Source organism: Pelecanus crispus, chromosome 6 (genome assembly GCF_030463565.1).
Source record: "Pelecanus crispus isolate bPelCri1 chromosome 6, bPelCri1.pri, whole genome shotgun sequence".
NCBI classification, from domain to species: domain Eukaryota; kingdom Metazoa; phylum Chordata; class Aves; order Pelecaniformes; family Pelecanidae; genus Pelecanus; species Pelecanus crispus.
The window spans coordinates 49,552,224-49,571,227 of NC_134648.1; the positions used below are offsets into that span (position 1 = coordinate 49,552,224).

At 42.6% G+C, this 19,004-nt stretch overlaps 1 protein-coding gene across 19 annotated transcripts in view; it reads left to right on the forward strand.

Moving 5' to 3' along the window:
- NRXN3 (neurexin 3) overlaps positions 1 to 19,004 on the forward strand; it is a 1,006,895-nt gene that overhangs the window by 167,800 nt on the left and 820,091 nt on the right. The gene's annotated exons all lie outside the window — the stretch shown is intronic.

Genomic DNA, 19,004 nt, shown 5'->3' on the forward strand with positions numbered 1-19,004 from the left:
GACAATAGTTGCATTTTCAGAATGCAGGAGCATCTGGAGTTTTGCTTATTGATGATCTTCAAAACTTGTTCAGATTTGTCAGTGTGGGCACCTAGTCTTCCAAAATGCTTGGACTATGCCTGTTCCTCTGTAGTGTTACTTTATACTACCCTCTCTATAAAATACAAATATAATAATTGCATAGAGATAACTGGCAGGTGCTCTGATCTTCTCAAATAGAACTGCAAAGAATTTTTATCTCATTCTGTTGTACTATCTGTGTATATTGCTTATTGGAAAGGCTGGGGTTTTAGTCACCACTTCTACTCCCAGTATTATGAAAATTAGAGATTCATCTACCTTTTTCTTCTTGCTAAGAAGATCGCTTAATGCTAGTTATAGAGGAGAGATCTGAAAAATCCGTCCTCATCTTCCTGCTGGAGCCCTGCTCTGGGTGCTGGCCTGGGCAGCTGGAGCTACCTCATGAGTGAACCTGTGCCCAGCCCTAGAGAAGAGGCATAGCTGCTTGAGTGGATGTGGAAGTGGTCTTTCTGTTAAGCACATGATAAAAGCTTGACTCTGAAAGGCACTGTCCTTTCAGAGGGAGACTTTTCTTCCTTTCATTGCCCCATTCCTTGTGTTGTGCTTGGATACCGTCCTGTCCTCATTACTTGCTCTGCTCCCCCGCCAACCCAGGGTTTTGGCATCTCTTTCTCCTATTCAGCCTGGAGTCCTTCTTGAACATCATTCCATGAGTTACCTCCCTTCCCTGCTGTGCTGCTTTGTCTCCACTGTTCACTTTCACACACTGCTCTTGTCCTATAAAATCAGAGCTTCCATCTGTTTTATTATTCTGGGCGGTCAAGTCAACAAAACCTGAAACAAACAACAAAATGGGGCACTGTCTTCCCAGAGGGAAGTGGTGACATGCATGTTCACACTGCTGCATAAGCTTCTCAGCCTTCCAGAAGAGGCTTCAAAGAAACTTGTTGTTTCTTAGCAGTTCTGGCTTCTGTTGTACGACGTTACCCAGGGACAGGCTTGAACCTTCACCTCAGGGTTTCTTAAATTCCAAACTTTTACTGGAGACCTTGTCGCCTGATGGCCAGGATGCTCTTTACTGGAAGCCATTTGGTCTGGGTTGTCCGGCTGCACTGCTAGTAGCTCACCTAGTATAGCTCAGTTTGACAGTGTTCATTAGAGCCTTATGGACCAAAGGAAGATCTATTGGCAGGAAACTAGATTGGAAACCCTACAATGGCACACAGTAGAGTTATTAGTTGTCCTCCATCTGCAGGACAGATGATACAGTGCTGTTTGGAGCACTGTAAAGACTTCAGTGACCTAGGGAGGGGCTCTTTGAGGATGAGCTGGCTGAATCATGAATCACTGTAGTGTGTCCAGCAATAAGGCCAAGGATTGGTCTTCTGTGCCCACTGCTCCAATGAACCTCTAGCTGTCCTCTAGATACAGCCAAGTCATGAAGTCATAGCTGATCACATTTTTATTTTTTTTAGTATTATTTAGGCAGGAAAAGCAAATAGGTAGAGGTTAAATGGCTTGTCTGTCATTGTACATGCCTTCAGCCGAGCCAGGAATAGAAGGCACGTTTCCTAGCACCCAGTCCTGGGCTTTAGAAGGCGGCCATGTTTGTTCAACTACTTGTCAGACCTCAGTTGGGATGGTGGTGTGCTCTATTGTATGGCTCTCTCTTCCTTTAAAGAATCTCTGATTTGTTGAACTGATCTCAACTGTTCACTAACTTCAGTGAGCTTTGGCTCACTGACAGACACTGCTGAGATTAAAATGCAGGTGAAAAAAGTTATGGTGAGGAGGCAGAGGTGGTGAGAGGCGGAGGGTAGGAGGACCCTGTTTGGCCACAGACTTCACAAAGAAGTGTGAGGTGTGGGGAAATAATAGATAATGAATATCCAAAGATTCACTTGCAAATCTTCTTCCTATAGACAGGAGGATATTAGGAAGAAGGCTGCCGAGGGAGGAGGAAAAATAATCTGCTAAGCTTGGCAGTCATGACTGCATGAGCTGGTGTTTACTCAGTAGCTCCATGTGCGTGGAGATGTAGGAAAGCATCTCAGACGGCTGGTGTCCTTGTGTTTTACCTGCTGCTGCTCTCTCAGTCTCCTGGTAAAAGGCAGGTTGAACCTGGGTTTACATTTAGGCCCAGGCCAAACTGGATGTCACGGACAGCACAATGATGGCTATCTATTAAAGAGGGTAGAAGGAGGTGAGAACTGGGCATGAGCTTCGTCACCCTTTCTGTCCTTAAACAAATCCTCCCTCATTCCCAGTAAGGAGCTAAGGCATTCCTGAGCCTCAGTGTGATAACATACTAACAGGCACAGCTTGGTATGCAAAAGCAAACCCATAGGCATAACCCAGGGCAAAAAAAGACATCCTACAATAAACAAGCCCAGCTTAAAGGTGAGGACACAAACATCCCTAGAATATCAGAAAACTTGCACTGAGTAATCTGGAGTGGAAGAAAAACCTGAATGATAGTAGGAGCTCTGAAGTTGCGTGTTAAGGCCTAGCCTCCTGGGCCGGGTCTGTTCTGCTTCACCTGCTGCAGTGGCTGCAATACAGTGTGGTCACATATTTGTTCTGACTGGCAGCACCATGTAATTGCATTTGTGTTCAGTGACTATCAGAGTTTCCAATGTGTTTTTCTGAAAGGTCATCTCATGCCAGAAGAGACTTAATGCCACGGCTGTCTCGGGTCTGTTGATTCTTTCTTGATGCTTCTTAGCCTTTCGGAAGGAGAGAATGGAAAGCCAATCCTACCACTTATTGCCTCAAATAATGATGTGGTGCAACCTCATAGTGGTACTGACCTCTGCTGACACTGGTTGCTTTTGAGTTGCTGGCTGCAAGAGATGGACAATCTGTACATTTTAATGGTGAGGTTGATTCACTCAGAAATATGCTTGCTTTGATCCCATATTATTAAAAAAAAAAAAAAACCAACCAAACAAACAAAAAACCCAACAGAAAACCACCAGCCCTATCAATTGTTTCTTAGTGTCCCCTTGTAGCTTCCCCTGTTCCTTCTGTCTGATATTATGGGACTTCCATGCTTCTTGTGGAGTGCCTGGTAGTTCCCTAGTTCCCCTTCTTCCTCAGTTTCACTGTTTCTATTAGTGATCTCCCACAGCGATTCACTAAATGCACTTAATTTTCTAGGGTGTGCTTGGTGTAGACCTAAAATGACTCTGCACAGCTGGGAGAATCTCCAACATCCCATGAAGTGGAGGCAATGAAAGGGCTGGTACTAGCCAAACATACTGAAAGAGAAGTCTCCGTAAGGATTATTAGGGAATAGAGTACAGATATGTGGAAACAGTGAGAATTCGTGGGTCACGGAAGCCAATCCCCTATTGTTTTAGGCTATCTTGATATACAGGGATGCTCACTTCTTCAATGGGATGCAAGTCTGGAGGTGAGAGGAAGCTCCCTGTCCAGGAGGGCTGCTTCCTTCAGAGTACTCTGGTGAATTCATTTTAATTGTCCAGTGTATTTCTAGAGCCACATCGATCTAAAATGGTCTCACTGGGGAGAACCTCAGCTAGTAAAGGGCGGGGGAAGTATATAGATGTGTTTAATTCTCTCTTTCTTCCCTTTGCCTTCCCTTTCTGCCAACATCCATCAGCAGTTCCAAAAAAGGGGAAGAAGAACTGGAAGCTACTGAAAAATAAGGTGGACAAGTTTACACTGCACAGTGCACATGTTTACATGTTTGCCCCCCACACCCTTTCTCTATTTCCCTGCACAATTAGCAGAGAGATCAAAACTAGGAGATATTTCTTTCACCAGCCCCACTGCAGCATGAGCCTGAAATAGTTGCTGAGGTCACCCTAATGTGAAGTGGTCCTAGGGGATGCAGAATCAAGCAGGGACTGCAGAAAGTAAGTTATACTTCTAACTGGTGCCTAAAACGTGTGGTTGTCTTCATGCTTCTGTGGAAGGACCTGCCTTGTGGACACTTTCAAAACCATTCCTAAAATAATGGTAATTTCTGGAAATGTGACTGGCAAGGGGGCTTTTTATTTATTTAAAATAGAAGAACAAAGGAAAGGGATGAATAGAAGAGATTGAAGAGTATAAGGTGTGATTTTACTTGAATCTGTGTTTATAGGATGCCCAAGAGCACAGACTGGGGTGCTGAGGACATGAACTTGCACCTCAGTAAAGCCCCAGCAGCAATTTCAGTGATATCTATTCAGTGATATCTCACTGTTGGACTAGAAGCTTTTCAAATTCAAATGGGATGAGTTTGGCACTTGCAGAAATGAAGAGCTTGTAATATTAACTGCAGGTAGGGGAAAGCATAAGCAGGCTGTCATGCTCAGGCGTAAGCTCATATGCTCTTTCCCCACCTCTCTCACCATTTCCTGGGCTCCTGCATACCCTGCTGCGCTACTGTACCTTGTTCCCGATGTATTGCCACTACTCTGGAGTCAACTTAGGACTCTGTCAATCTGCCAACATATCTGAAACCTAGTCCCATCCCTTCCGTGTCTTCCAGTCATGTAAGTACACTTGGATCTCTGAGGAAGATTGCTAACACACTTCCTAGTACTTCCGCTCCTGTAGGTGAGCCAGCCAAGGCAAATGACTTGAGGTAATCTGAGGAGTGTTTTCTCTCCTGACTTGGCTGTTGCCACTACACTCTTTTTGTTTCTGTCCTGTGTCAGATTTCCTGTGTAATCAGTGTCATTCCTGCATTTGGATCTTGAGCTGAATGTCTCAAGATTTTCCACTCCTGCAGTGTGTTGCATGTGGTGTTAGGTTATGGTGGCAGAAATTGGTACTGAAGGAGAGCTGGTGTTGGTGAGGTGTCTTCTAACAGGGATCTCAAATATTATAATATTGTACTGAGACATGTGGAGCACCTGCTGCCCCTCATCCTCCTTCCCTGATTTTGAAATAGCCCATTGTGTGCTGGCAGCACATTCAAATGCTGTGAACGACAGAGCAGAGACTGAATTTTTTTGTTCAGGGGTACTTCAGTTTGGAGTGCGAAGGAGGTCAGGAGAAGAACGGTGATTATGGCAGGGCTGGGCTTACATACAGAGAAGCTGGCCACCTGCTTCAGATGGCAGCTTCTAATGGAAACTTGTGACCCATGTTGCTGAAGAATAAGAAAACAAAATGTTGGGCACTTGTTCACTGTTACAAATCCTTAAGTGACCAGATAATCACTTGTGAAAAGAATTGCACATATTCAATATCTGACATTGCAGTCTTTGGTCTGCATGTAGTTGTCTTGCATATCTTCTTGGGCTACAGTTAAGACATTCTTGAGACAAACCTCCCTTGACTTGTGAGACTATTGATTATGAGGCAGGGGTGCATCATATGAGAGAGATTTCATTCATATGAGCAATATTTCTATCATGCATCTCTGAAATGCTGTGATCCAAGAGTTAATGAGCCCTCTGAGTGTTTCTCTTGTGTTATGTTGTGTATCAAGCTTTCCACCTGGAAGTGCTATTTGAGGGTACATAGAGTTCACTAGTTCTGTGTATTGGGTTTTATGGACAAAATTGCTCCAGAATCAGGCATAGGGTTCTAATGGAAGAGAAATACATCATGTGCTACAAAATGCAAAGGAATGACACACTTTGCACAGCAAGTCTGAATTGAAAACAGTGGGAGGATAGAACTGTCATTTGTTTGCCCTGTTCTTACTCTTTCTTAGACATCCATTTGTGGCTCACTGTGGGAGCAGGAATGCTAGGGTAGATGGACCTGTGGGCTGACAGATCTCTCGAAGCTGAGCATAGACAGCGGGGTAGACAGTCCTGTCCTTCCAACTGGTGCATGTAAGCAGTCAGCTGAACAGATGTTCTCCTTGCCGCATTGGTAATGTGCTCAGCCTGTAGTGCAGTTGTTGTACCTCTTCTTCAGAACAGATCAGTGGTTGCTCTTCTGAGACTTTGCAAAGCAAAGCAACATGCACTCCAGCAAACCCTCCTTTAAAGTCCTAACTGTGAAATGAGGCGTTTAGAAGAACACAGAGTGAATACTGATTGAGGAACAGTTAACTTGTAGGGGCAAGGGTCTTCTGTTGTTACCTCTGTTAACTTTGTCTATAAGTTTTCAGTTGCTTCCCTGTCCCCCACCGCCCCTCATTCCTCTCAAGGTACAGCAATGAGGTGGGATCTGAAATATCACCATTTGATTGTATGTTTATGAAATTTTCTGTTATTGTTTTTATGCTTTATTTGTGTTGCTCTATTTCCTATTGGCTCCAGTTGTGTGCTCTATCCCTTGTGCCTTGCTGTGCACACAGAATGGTGCTATGAGCTTACCCCAAAGAGCCTAAGCTCAGTGACTATCTAGTTCATTAGACCCACAAACCTTCACAAAGCTTTTTTTTTTTTTTTATATCGTGCAACTGAAAGCTATCAAGGGAGGGTGGGATATATGCCACAAGCTGATCTCCACACTGTTTTCATGTAAAGGCACAGCTGTTTAATGTTCATAATTATAAGGTAGAGCAGAACCTCCTCACTTGGCAGTACATGCTGTGCAGTGCCATGTTGTCTGCTTGGGAGTGACTAGAATAGCTTCAAGGAAAACAGGTCTGCTGAGTCTCTTTGGTTAACCAGTGGACCTTTCCACACTGTATCTTCTCCTCGACCAAAAGGAACCTCTTTCTTTGACCCATCCTGTTTCAGGGAAGCAAGGAGGTAGCAACTGCAGCTGTATAAAAGAAAGTGTTGGTCGATAACCCAAACCCAAAAATCTAAATCTTAAATCTAAAAATATCTCACTTCTCTTGGGCTAGGCTTTCCCATTTTGCTCAAGACTGGTGATCAGTCTGCTGGCATGGACAGTCTAATGGCTCAAACTCCACTTCACAGGATGTTTTCTGACAGCTTTTTCAAAACCAGCTTTTTAACCAGGGTTGTTCCTTCAAAGACGCTGGGATGTTTCACTGAGCAGCACAAGGTGCTTGGCTCAGATATGCATCCCAATATTTGCCCTGCTATCCTGGCATAGAAAAAAACCCATGTAGTTGAAATAACTAATCAGTGCTCTTTTAATGAACTGTAACTTTCTAATTAAATCCTTGCTTGAAGTGTGATTTGTGTAACCTGTGCATTTATGGATTCTGCTGGATTTACTTCCCTTGCTGCTTGCCCACAACACCAGATCAGATAGCTCAAAGGCAGCAGTGCTCCTTCTAACTAAGGTAGCAAAAGCCTGAGCAGCCAAACACTTCATAATTTCACTTGTGTGCCAAGGGTTTTCCCTTAGCTCTGGTATTCTGGCACCATCCCTAGATTCTCTTCCTGCTGAGAAGGAGCTTCCCAGCTCTTCTTCTCAGAGGCCCGTAGGGAGAAGCAGGTTGGGGTGCACAGGCTGCCATGCAAGGTTAGGCAGGAGGAGGACCTGGTTTCCAGCATCTCACATACTGGAATTTGACATGTTGATGTGTCAGGGAAGAAACACGTTTTTCCACAGTGGGAATGGGAAGAGGGAGGACAAGCTGCTTCACGCAGCAGGAGGGAACAACTACATGAAATCATAGCAACTGTGAATATTTTTGTGGGGGTGGTATTACTGGTGACACCAGGGAAGGGGTTAATTGCTCACTGTGTCTGTCAGAGCTGGGGAGGGGGGACGGTGAGGAGCAGGCGGCTTCAGTTCGTGGAAGTGGCTTTCTGCTTTGAGGCAGCAACAGTGATATTTCATGTCTTGTTCGGTGTCTCCCGCTTTTAAATGTCAGCCTCTGCAGCCAGTCTTATCTCCTGTAGCACATTTCAATTAGGTATTCTGAATCGTGCTCTGTTCTTCCAGGACAAATATGCCAGAGGTGATATTTACTGTTGCAGCAGGATTTTAAATACTCCCTGCTTTCTTGGTGTGTGTTTTTTTTGTTTGTTTGTTTGTGGGTTTTTTTTTTTTTTTTTTTTTTTTAAACCAAGTGAATGGCAGTTGGTCCCTTAATAAGAATTGTATTATTAATAATAATTTAATAATCATAGGAGAGAGCAGAATTCTGGGGCCAGCACTGACAGCCAAGTGATTGTAATGAAGAGGTTGTCTTTTCCCATGCTTTAGTTCAGGTTTGAAAGCTATTAAGACTACCTCTTCATTGAAGCACTCCAATGCCTTGTGTTTTTCATGGCAGTGTAAATGTCTATGTGTGTTTCCAGCCTTGTACAGAGGCTACTTGAGGGACAAAGTTGACAGGACAAATAGAACTAAACTCTGCTCTCTAATTCAGTAACACAGACCTCTCTCTGTAATGAGGGTCCAAAGAAATGGGGTTAAGCAGAGGTGGGGGTATTGAATTTTTTGGCACCTAGGAGCCAGGGTGTAAAGATGCAGGAAGGCGATGGTGAGTTTTGGCAGTTGATGGTATTGGCTTGTCCATTTTAAGCCTTGTAGTAGCAGGGCCTGTGCTAATCACGTTACACCTTTGAAGAGGATTCCCAGGGTTTTTTTTAGTCACTTAAGGACTCTGAGGCATCAGGATGGGGGGGGACACTAAAGCGCAGCCCTGCAGGACCACAGAGAGCTGCTCAGTCCTGTCCTTTCTCCCTTTGCCAGGGCTTCAGGGCCTTGAGTCACTGCTCGTTCTTCTGCTGCCTTCAGGCTCACCTTGAAGGCAGGGTGCCTTGGAAAGGAGGCAGCAGCTTCTTGTGGAGGGGAAGCCGGGTCACGGATGAACAGAGCAGGGCTGGTGTGCAAGGAAGGGGCTACCTATGGCCCTTAAAGAGCCTGGGCACACCTGGAACAGTGTCACCCACTTGAAATCCTCTGCTTCTGTCACATGTCACAACTCATGATTTTCTTTCCTGGCTGCATACAGAACTTCAGCAAACATTACAAAATTGCACACATGTAGCTCTGGGCATTCTATCCACAGCAAAGAGCTGCTGTACGCACCAGGAAGAATGCTACAACAGCACTCTTAATTTTGTTTTTTTCCTTTCCTAATTTAGTTTAATGCATATATCTTTCACCTATCCTTTACTACTGAAAACAACATACACAAAACCAAGATGGTCTGCCAAGTATTGTTGTCCTAGACTCTGCCCTTTTTCATTGTCCGGCTGTGGAAATACCTCAGTTGTTTCCCCAGATTATATATTGTAAATGATGCAGACAACTAGGTGGGAAGCAAGATTGTTGTTCCATTAAATTTGTTTAAAAATTCAAAAATGTTCCCATTTAGCCTTATTGCAAAGGAAAGAATTTATGAAATGTTTCATGAGAAGTGAGAGACAAGCAGACAATGCTTGCCCGTGATGAAGTAGTGAGACACAGACATGTGCTGCACACCTTGAAAAAGCAAATTGCTTTGTAATGCCTCTCATACAGAGCACCGAAGTCTTGCATGATTTAGGGAAGGGATTGGGCCTCAATCCTCACTGTACCGAATGAGCATCCTAAGTATTGGACTTGAAATTCTATGGTGAAATTTCATGTTGCATTTAACAGGCTCTGAAGGTTAATTAGTTCGTGGCAGCCTTGTAACTGACAGGTCCTTTGCAGAGGAGGGAGGCAGAGATGTATGGTCAAACCTACAAGGAGTAACTTTTGGCAAAAGTCTGTGTGAAACAGTATCTTAATTTTTCTCTCTGGTCTATGAAGATATTTAATAACTCATTTTGCCAGGGGCAAGGCTGTGAGAGTTCCATCCTTAAGTGCAGCTACTGAGCTCTAATAGCATTGTACTTGTAACACTCACCAAGAAGTTTTTTCTAATACAAGAACTTGGCCTACAAGATGCATCCAGGGTACCTGTGCTGTGCATCTGCTAAATTAAACTGCTTGTTCCAAAGCGTGAAAGTCCTAGAGCTTCCTCACAGAAAACTGTAGAACCTGCCAAGTCGTGTTTTCGTAGCTTGGCAAACTGAGAGATGATCGAGAAGTAGGTTGTCATAATGCAAGGGATTGGGCAACCGTAGTCCTGGGTAGCTGATAATTCATTTGCCTCCCTGAGCTGCTGTTTGGGCTGGTAGAGGAAAGCAGTGAGCTCATGATTTGCAGCGTGCTAAAGCCAAGCTGCAGGGGATGAACAGAAACTGTTGTACAGTAATAGCAGCTCAGTGTGTGGGAGCTGTTTTGGCGACTCTCAAACTTTCTAATTAGGTCCACATTAGGCAAGGAGAGAGGGAGGAAACAGGGCAGGCCTGTGTGATCTGTGGTGGTGCTCTCTCTAAACACAGCAGATGCACGTTTGTGCCAGTTGCAATGTCTTTTCACCATCCTGGTAAAATACTGTGGATAACATCTTCAATGCCGTATTAAATTTTTAAGCAGGCCTCAATGACACAGGTTTCTCAATAGAATGATTCTTACTTATACGAAGACTGTTTTATAATTTCCTGAGAAATGTTACATAGCTATTCAAGTTAAGTGCAAATCCTGCATTGGTGACTCGTGTGGTTATTTCACCTGTGTAAGAATCCTGAATGTGGTGTATTATGTTTAACTGGCAGCATAATGTTTTGGTTTCATTGCACGTGTTTTGCCACAAACTTCTTTAGTGTTTAATAGCTAGGTAGCTGACTAATCTGTTTGGCTTCTCTTAGATCTTATGTTCTGCCATCTTTAGGTTAAATTGCATTTATCTCTTGCTCAGTCCCACTGAAGCCTTGAAATAATTTTTGTTCATACCTGGAAAAGGGAGAGAGAGATTTGAGAAAGACAGCATGGGCAAGAGCAGCAGAACTAAAGTCTGCCACTGCTGGTCTGAGATGAATTGTTATATTGTTATGCATTATTGAATTGTTATGTTGTTTTGGATGCAGAACAATGCAAACAATTTACTATTGGATTTGTTTCTATAGGCAGGTATATTTTTTGCAAAAAACATGTAAGCTGTAAATAAACATAAATACACTGGCTGTGCAGAGTATCTTAGTTACTGCTCTTGCTGTTAATTCAGGTCTGCTTCATAGTCTAGCAGCCCCTGCATTTTCCAGCTAGTTGTAGACTGGGTTTTCGAACAAGCAGTGGTGATAAACCAGAACTGCTCATTATTTGCATAGCTCCTGCCTGCTTTTTTTCAGTCTCTTTGTTCACATGTCAGTCCTCGTTTGTAAAACACAGCACAGTTTGGGGAGGGGGGGTGAGTAATTCCACTTCACATCTGCTCTTTCTCCTGACACAGAGCTGTACTCACTAAACTCCGTGAAAGGTGGCTCACTTTATTCCATAGCTTTTCAAATCTGCCTATTAGTTTCTTTTCTGGTTTCCTGATGCAAACCTTTTGTACTGTTAGAAGGTACTCTTTGTGGTCATCCTTTCTTCTTCCTGAAGGTGCTGGTCGTGCCCAATATATTGGGCTGAGTAGATCCTGGCACTGTAAATGCTTCTGCAGATTTCCAACAAAGTGCCAACGTGCTGTGCAGTGTGACTTGTTGAACTCTGTAGCCTTAACCTGCACTGATGGCAGCGTTACAAGAGCAACTGCTGCAGCATTAATTAGCAAACCAAAATCCTAACCACTTGCTGGGAAGAAAAATAAAGCTGTGTCTCTGGCAGGGCTTTGGTAGAAGTAGGGAATGGTTCAGGCTCTGCCACTGGCCTCTGGGATTATTGTAGGGAAGCTACTTGCCCTTTCCAGGCTTCAGAAATAATATTTTCTGTCTCTCAGATTATTAATTAGAATTTGATTATGTGCAAAAAAAGTTCAGGATTGGATAAGGTGTGCAGTATGTTTGTGCTTAAATTTGTTCAGTAGAAGTCCTCCACAGCTTTTTGTAAAAGCAGAAATGTAATGTCCAGTGCCCTGCACCAGCTTAAATTTTCAATAAAGCTTTCCTAACTCTTTAAATTACCTTTGTTTCAAGAGTATTTGGGGCCTTCTCCCCTCCTGTCCGTCAGTGTTGAACAACTGACCCACAGGACCTTGTATAGCTTTGCTACAGTAGTGGGCAATGTTTCAGCCAAGCGGACATAGGAGAAAGTGTGTGACTAAGTTATAAAGTAGAAAAGAAGAGCGTTAGAGAGGCACTCCAGGTTAAAACAAGAATTTCCAGAGGTTAGTTTGGTTTTGGACAAGGCTCTGAGGGTTGGGTCCATTACTGAACTGACAAAATGTCTTTAGTTAGATTATTATGTAGCAAACAGCATGATCTAACTCTTCTCGTGGGATTTTTTTTTTCCCCCTGGTTATCCCAAGTGTGTCCATCCTAATACAGGAATTAGGAGACCTAGTGCTTGTCCACAGAGCTCAAAAGGTCTGAAGCCAGACTTCTCCGAGGTGCTGAACTCCCTTAATTCCTGTTGCATACCTCCGCAAGCACAGAAATAACATTACTGCAAGTAAGCAGGAAACTTGTTTTGTTTTCAGTATAAAACCATGAACTCAGGAGGAACTGAGGGCACTAACCACCTCACTGGATCATGCTTTCGACTGAGGTTCTGCATGATGGCCAAAACAACAGCATATGACCTTTCTAAGAGGTACAGAAGTTACTGACTACTTTCAGAGATGTACACGGTTTTGCTCCTGAGAGAGACTGGAAGGCTGGTCTCAGCCGTATAGAGGATCCATGCCTTTTCCTGTAATTTGGAAGGAAAAGGTGCAGTGCCCAGTGTGAGGCACTGCAAGGCTATTTGAGAGAGATGCAAGGACTGTCTGTGCTGCAGGGGTGTGGAAGGAGCATGAATGTGAAGAGCAGGGAAGTACAAGTACTGTGGAGACACAAACATGCGCCAACCAGAGCCATTAGAATCACCTGTTACAATTTTTTTGTCTCTGTTCCTTGTCTTTGTTCAATTCATTCCGAATGTCCTGAGAAATAGTGCTCCTAGAACCTCCTGAAGGAAACTGCTCTTCAATTTTCACTGAATTAACTTTTCCCCCTGTACAAGTGCAAACCCACAAATGAACCAAAGAGCAAGACAGAACCCAGAGATGGTTCTGGACCAGAATGATCCATCAACCACTTTCAGCATGCCAGAAGCTCACACCTAACAGCTGTTTAAGTTTAATATGGGGCAAAGCAGTAGTACTGTCACAAATAGGAAGATTTTCAGGAACTTGAGCTAAAGGCATTTGAGATTTTAGAGAAACTTATTTTACAATGGAAAAATGTAAAAATATTCACCATTGACCCAATATATTTTTTTGTCAAAAAAGCTACAAAAACAAATTTTCATAGAAAATCTGAATTAATTCCTTCAAAAGTAAATATTTTTCGACTAATAATGTAGTTACTGCAGTATAGACATGGCATGACAGTGCGTCTAGAGCACCAGCTATTCGGTGGCTTCCTATCTTGGTGCTCTCTGACTGGCAGCCAGGCAGCCATCTCTCCGGTGCCCTATGGCCAGTAACTCCCAGTCCGCACTACCCCTCTAGCCTGGGGGAGAGACTGTGATGTGTTGTGACATACAAGCTTCGGGAGTCTGTCGTTAACACTGAATTTTTAAGGATCTGATTTCCAGTGATTTCCTCTGGCAGCAAGTGGTAATATAAATGTGTCAGTATTATAATTTTTGCCAAAAAGTCATTTTCTGAAGCTTAAAAATTCTATTTTCTGACAGGCTGTATGTGCACCATTAAGGTATTATCCTAAATCCACATAACTTCAGCTGCTCTTATGTGTGCTCCAGCTCCATCTAGTAACTCTGCAAGATAATTCAGCACTGAGTGAATGTGAAAATGTGAAAATTACTTTTCAGGAATGCTTAGGAATATTAATCTGAAGAGATGTGGTTATTTAAGACTTGCTTAATGTGGTCCATAGTACTATCTGGTGCTATTTTGTGTGGGCATAGATGACTGGCGGGCCAAGCTCATAGAGATTTCATCCACCCAGGGGGGCAGGAGTGGATGGTTTCTGCAAATTATGAAAGGGATACAAAAAACTAAAAAAAAAAAAAAAAAAAAAAAAAAAATTAAAACTCACTCACCTTTGACTAAGTAAGGCACTGATGAATCAGTGTCTTTGAGGGGAGTTGCTCTTTCTCTGCGCTCATCTCTGGCTGGTAGATCAAGCTCATACAACTTCTCTCTGTCATCAGACAGAAAACCCTAATTGGGACTTCAGGATTTCTGCTGGGGAATTATGCTTCGAGGGAACTGTTTGAGCATTTCTACACATGTGTATATATTTTTTGAGGGGAGGTGGAGAACTAGGAATAGAAATGGTATATCATCCTCTCTGCTCACCAGGTCCTGCAGTGTTGAGAGCAGCCCTCCTGGATCAATGTGGGTGGATAACATAGAATCTGGAGATCCCAGTCCATAATTCCTATGGGATTATGATCCTTTTTAAGGCTGAGCTAGTCAGCTGGGAAATGGTTAGGTAACTTTTGTTCACATTTTCCTTCTGAGCAAGTAATGATGTTGTAGGAAAAGCTGTGAAGATACAGGCAAGGTGCTTGTAGAAAAAGGGAGATCTGGAGTGGGGAATGGTGGAGCTCAACTCAAGTGCAGAAAAGGTTAGTGGTAGTTCAGACCCCTCAGAGTTGGAAGACCCTCCTGGTGCAGGAAAAAGCTAAATATATTAACTTCTGTGCTACTTGTCATTATCTTTCTGTGATCTCACTTTGCATAGTAATTAACAAGGAGAGACTTCCCTTTAAGCCTGGAAGTAACAGGGAGCCAAAAGAGGCATGCTGCTGTGACCTGACATTCTCATTCGTCATATGGAGGAATAGGCAATAAATGTCAGTAGCAAAGGTAACGTTCGTGAACGAAACATGTCGGTTTTCAATTTGGCGTGAAGACCATCAGATGTGGTACTTCTCAGACAGACTGCTATCAAAATTAGCGTATTAGTAATGCTGCTACAACTGACATGTAAAAGGGGAGCTGAAGATGGACGTTCTCACTCCAACCACTGCATCTCCGTTGACAGTTGTCTTTCCTTACTTAGTACTTCTGCACATGTTTCCGGGGGTTTATGTGTATTTTCTAGAAATTCGTAAACACAGTTTAATAAATATGCTGTGACTGCAGCAGTTTCAGTTATCTGCCTAAATGCCTGGTCTTATTTTGCATACTGCTGTGCCTCTGGGGCTGTGTTGCTTTGTGGCAGTGAGTTCCACAGGTTATTATGCATCATGTAAAAGAAAAAAAAAAAAAAAATCTTAGTTTTCTTGCTCCTACTATGTGAATGTGTGACAGATATGTGCTATATAATGCTTCATTGTTTCTCATGCCTCTACCTTATCCTTTATTTCAGATAAAACACAGATTTTCTGTATGTAAGTCCTCTCTCCTGTCTCCCCTGCCCCACCCCTCCTCGTGCTCCTAAGTATCCTTTCTGTTTCTGCTGGTAGCTACTAAAATTGAGTGACCGCATACAGAACGTAATCTGAAGAAAACCATCTGTCAGTTAATGGGATTATTGTAGGGATGTGTGTGTGGTGCACTGGATATACAAGAGACCCTTGTCCTGTCTGAAGAATCTTTAACACTTCTTCAGGGTGAAAGCTTTCATGTTCTTTTGTACTGACAATGTGAATGGACTAGATCAATATTCATTTCTTCAGCCAGCAGCATAAAAGATACAGCATCACAGAGAGTTAGGTGTTTTATTATCAGAAGACCTGAGTATCCAGAAAAACTCTTGTTTGTGAGGAAAAAAAAACCCCAAACACCCAACCAAACTGGGTTGCTGGGTCCCAGCTGGCAGACATTAGAAAACCTGTCAGACTTTTCCTCGCAACCCTTGCATTAGAGAAAATAGCACTGGGATAGAGGTCAGGATGGCAGAACACGGGCAGAATTGCGTGTAAGAAGCCTTCACCTGGCCTTATAAAGTGTGAGATGGATCAGAGATACCCTGAATGGGTAACACGAGGAGAGAGCGCTCTTTTGTAGTATTTTTGTCTGAAGTGCTTGTCCTCTCCTGAGCAATCATTGCTGTATTGCTTCTGTGATGAAGAGCTGGCCGAAACAGCTCTGTGAGGTCCAAACACCTGACGTACCGGAGGGGATGTAGGATGTCTGCAGCAGAAATGGGTGAGAACTCGGATGAATGTGCATGCATGCATGTGTGCACACGCACACTGAGCTGCTATTTCAGTCTGCAATCACGCAGTGCAGGTTTGGTGTATTATGCATTCCTGAATTGTGTATTTCTTCCTAGAAAGTGTCCATAGTACGTCTATACTGCTTTTAGGGGGAAGTCCAGAGCGCGTGTTAAAAACTGTTTATTTTGTGCTGTATTGGACTATGACTCCTCGCACAGCCTAGTGCTCTGGGTTATGCACAGGTAGGGACTTAACAGACAATATGATTGATTCATACACAGAAACTATAGGACTATGCGCACCTCCACAAGCACAATGACTCAATGTATAATTTAATGTAGCTTCACAATTTGATAACCCTTTTAAATAATCAGTGTGTTTTTATCTGCTAAATCACATTACGGTGTCCCAGCAGATGCAGTATGAGACTGGCATACATAATTTATTGCAGGCTTGATACGTATTGTATGTAATCATATTAATTATTTATAACTTGCCTCTACCTACAGATGTATGTGCAATGAAGTTCCACTGCAGTGAAAGACATTTAATATAGGAAATGTGATATTATGTGATTAATCCTTCCTGTGAAGGACCAAGCTGCATCTAAGGATAGTCTTGTGGTTAAGGTGCATTGTGGGACATGGAAAGATTTGCCTTTCTTCTGGCTATGGTGAAAGAGTCTCTGCTTATGATTTTGGGCGAATCGCTATCTTTGTGTATTGCTTCATGTGTGAATACTTCTACTGACCTTCAATAGCCCATGGGTAGTGTAAATTGTATGAAACTAGATTAATCAGTATTTTAAAGCACATACACTATTCCAGTTGGAAGGTGCTGTTGAAAGGCAGACACCTTCAGAGAAAAAAATGGGTTCACTTTTAACTAACTCCTCGTAATCTGTCACGTAAGATTAAGTAGTATATTCCTTTTCTACTCCTCAAAAGGTGGTATTATTTTAGAAAAGTTTTCATGCTCCAAGTGTTCTTTTAGCTCTAGGGGAATATTTGAAACTATGGATCTTTCTCTTGTAATCGACATGCCAGGAAAAATCAACTTGCATAGATAGTGGAAAGAATGGGAAAGCACAAATGATTGATACTTGCATTTCGCTGGTAAGGTTTAATGGCATTTATTTAAGGGGGACGGGCAGGGTGCAATTTAGGTGGTAAAATAAGCAGTATCCTAAGACGCACTGAGTGAAGATGATGACAGCAGGAGGTTTTTGTATTAGTGGTGAATTCAGCCATCAGGCAATTTCTTCCTTTTGTTAGAAAAACATAATTCTAGTGGGTTTTGCACGAATGTTTCAATCTGAAATGCAATTGTAATTGTATTATGAAGGCACATGCATCAGGTACAGACTTCTGGCAAACTGTGCAAACTTCGGCATCACAGATTTCTGAGTTCCTAACGAGTATGTAGGCTGGGTTAAGAGTTCTGGCAAAAACTTCTAGTGGTTGTAATTAAAAGAGAATCTCAGTGGTCATAACGGATTTGTGGGCAGCATGGACTGATGTTTGTTGCCTGTGGCAGCTGGGAAGGAGAAACACCTTGGTAGCCTTTTTTGGAGGGAGAAGGTTCAGCAAACAATTCTATACGTGAGATGAAGATGGTTTGGATAAACAGTGTCTATCATCCTTGAAACTCCCCTTCTCTCATTGTTTTTGGAATATTTGTTTCGCAGTGATGTATCACCTAGCTTTTAAAAATAAACGCCCCAATTAAAACTCAGCAGCAGCTGCGTGTGCTGAAATGCAGGAACCAGAAAGCTGTCAGTCACTCAGCTAATGGCAGGCAGAAAGCACACATACACATTTGTTGCAGTGTTTAGCTTGTTATAAGTTACTTAATTCAACTCTCTGCAAATGTCTAGAGAGAATAACATAATTTGGGTAAGGAGAGAAAGTATCTTCTACCCTTCTACAAAAAACTTATCCGTAGCCTGCACATAATTCCTGCCACACTGCCTCATGCAGAAAAACCCAACATAACTGTTTCTTCTTCGTCTTCCCATTTTCTTAAATAAGCTAAGTTATCAATACTTTATGCTATAAAACTGTAAAGTCTTAGCTGATGCTTGTATTTCATTGTTGCTTCTGATGGGGTAGAACTGCAAATAGTCATGGTGCCACAATCCCTGTGCTGCTGATTATTAGGGAGGTGCGCCTTTTTCATAAGCGGTGTCAGAGAATTGTCCTTTTCAAGTCTGTGGATGTTACTCCTGTCCTTGCAGTTGCCCTGTTTCCAAATACTCACCGTGGTGTGGTACTGATGAAATCCACACAAATCTAAATGATGAAATCTTTAGCAGTTGTAATTTTGTTAATATATACATTTCTCAGAATACTTGGAAAATACTGAGAGTCGAATTAACAGGAGATGATAAGGACTGTTGTCGGGTCAGTCCCAGAAATAGATCCTTGAAACAAGAGAGTCTAGAAAAATCTGATGCACAAATGCTGAGATTTGGATTTATTTGGGATTATTTTGTTTCTATAGTACACATCATGTTAACATCTTACTGCACTTTGCAGTCCAAATACCCAGTTATTAATTTTTCTGAATTTCATAAACATTTTGTCTCTATTCTCCTCACTTTTGTTTTGAAAGGAGAAGTTGTCTATTGGACATCAGCTGCTTAAGCTTGTGGCATTATTTGGGTAGCTATATATAACTGAGGTACAGATGCCAGACTGGTCAGTGAACTATGTAAAGATCTGATACTGGCATTCTTGGCTTTTGGGCAGCAATTCAATATTCTTGTACAAATTACTTGACTTTCTTTGCCTCGTTTCCCCTGCTTTGTTATCCATTTGACCTCGGGCCAAACGTTTCCAAGGTATCTGTCAATGGAAATCTCTGTGAAATGAGAAAAGAGCAGAAGATACCTCTGAAGCAGATGTACTCAAAACCATGTATTTGTTAATTTGACTGTGTTTTCCATGGCTCTTTTCCAGCTCTGCTTTTTGGATGACAGTCATTCTTAGTGCCAACACTGCTGAACTCGGGATGTCAGGGCACTTTCTGTGTTATGACATGGAGCA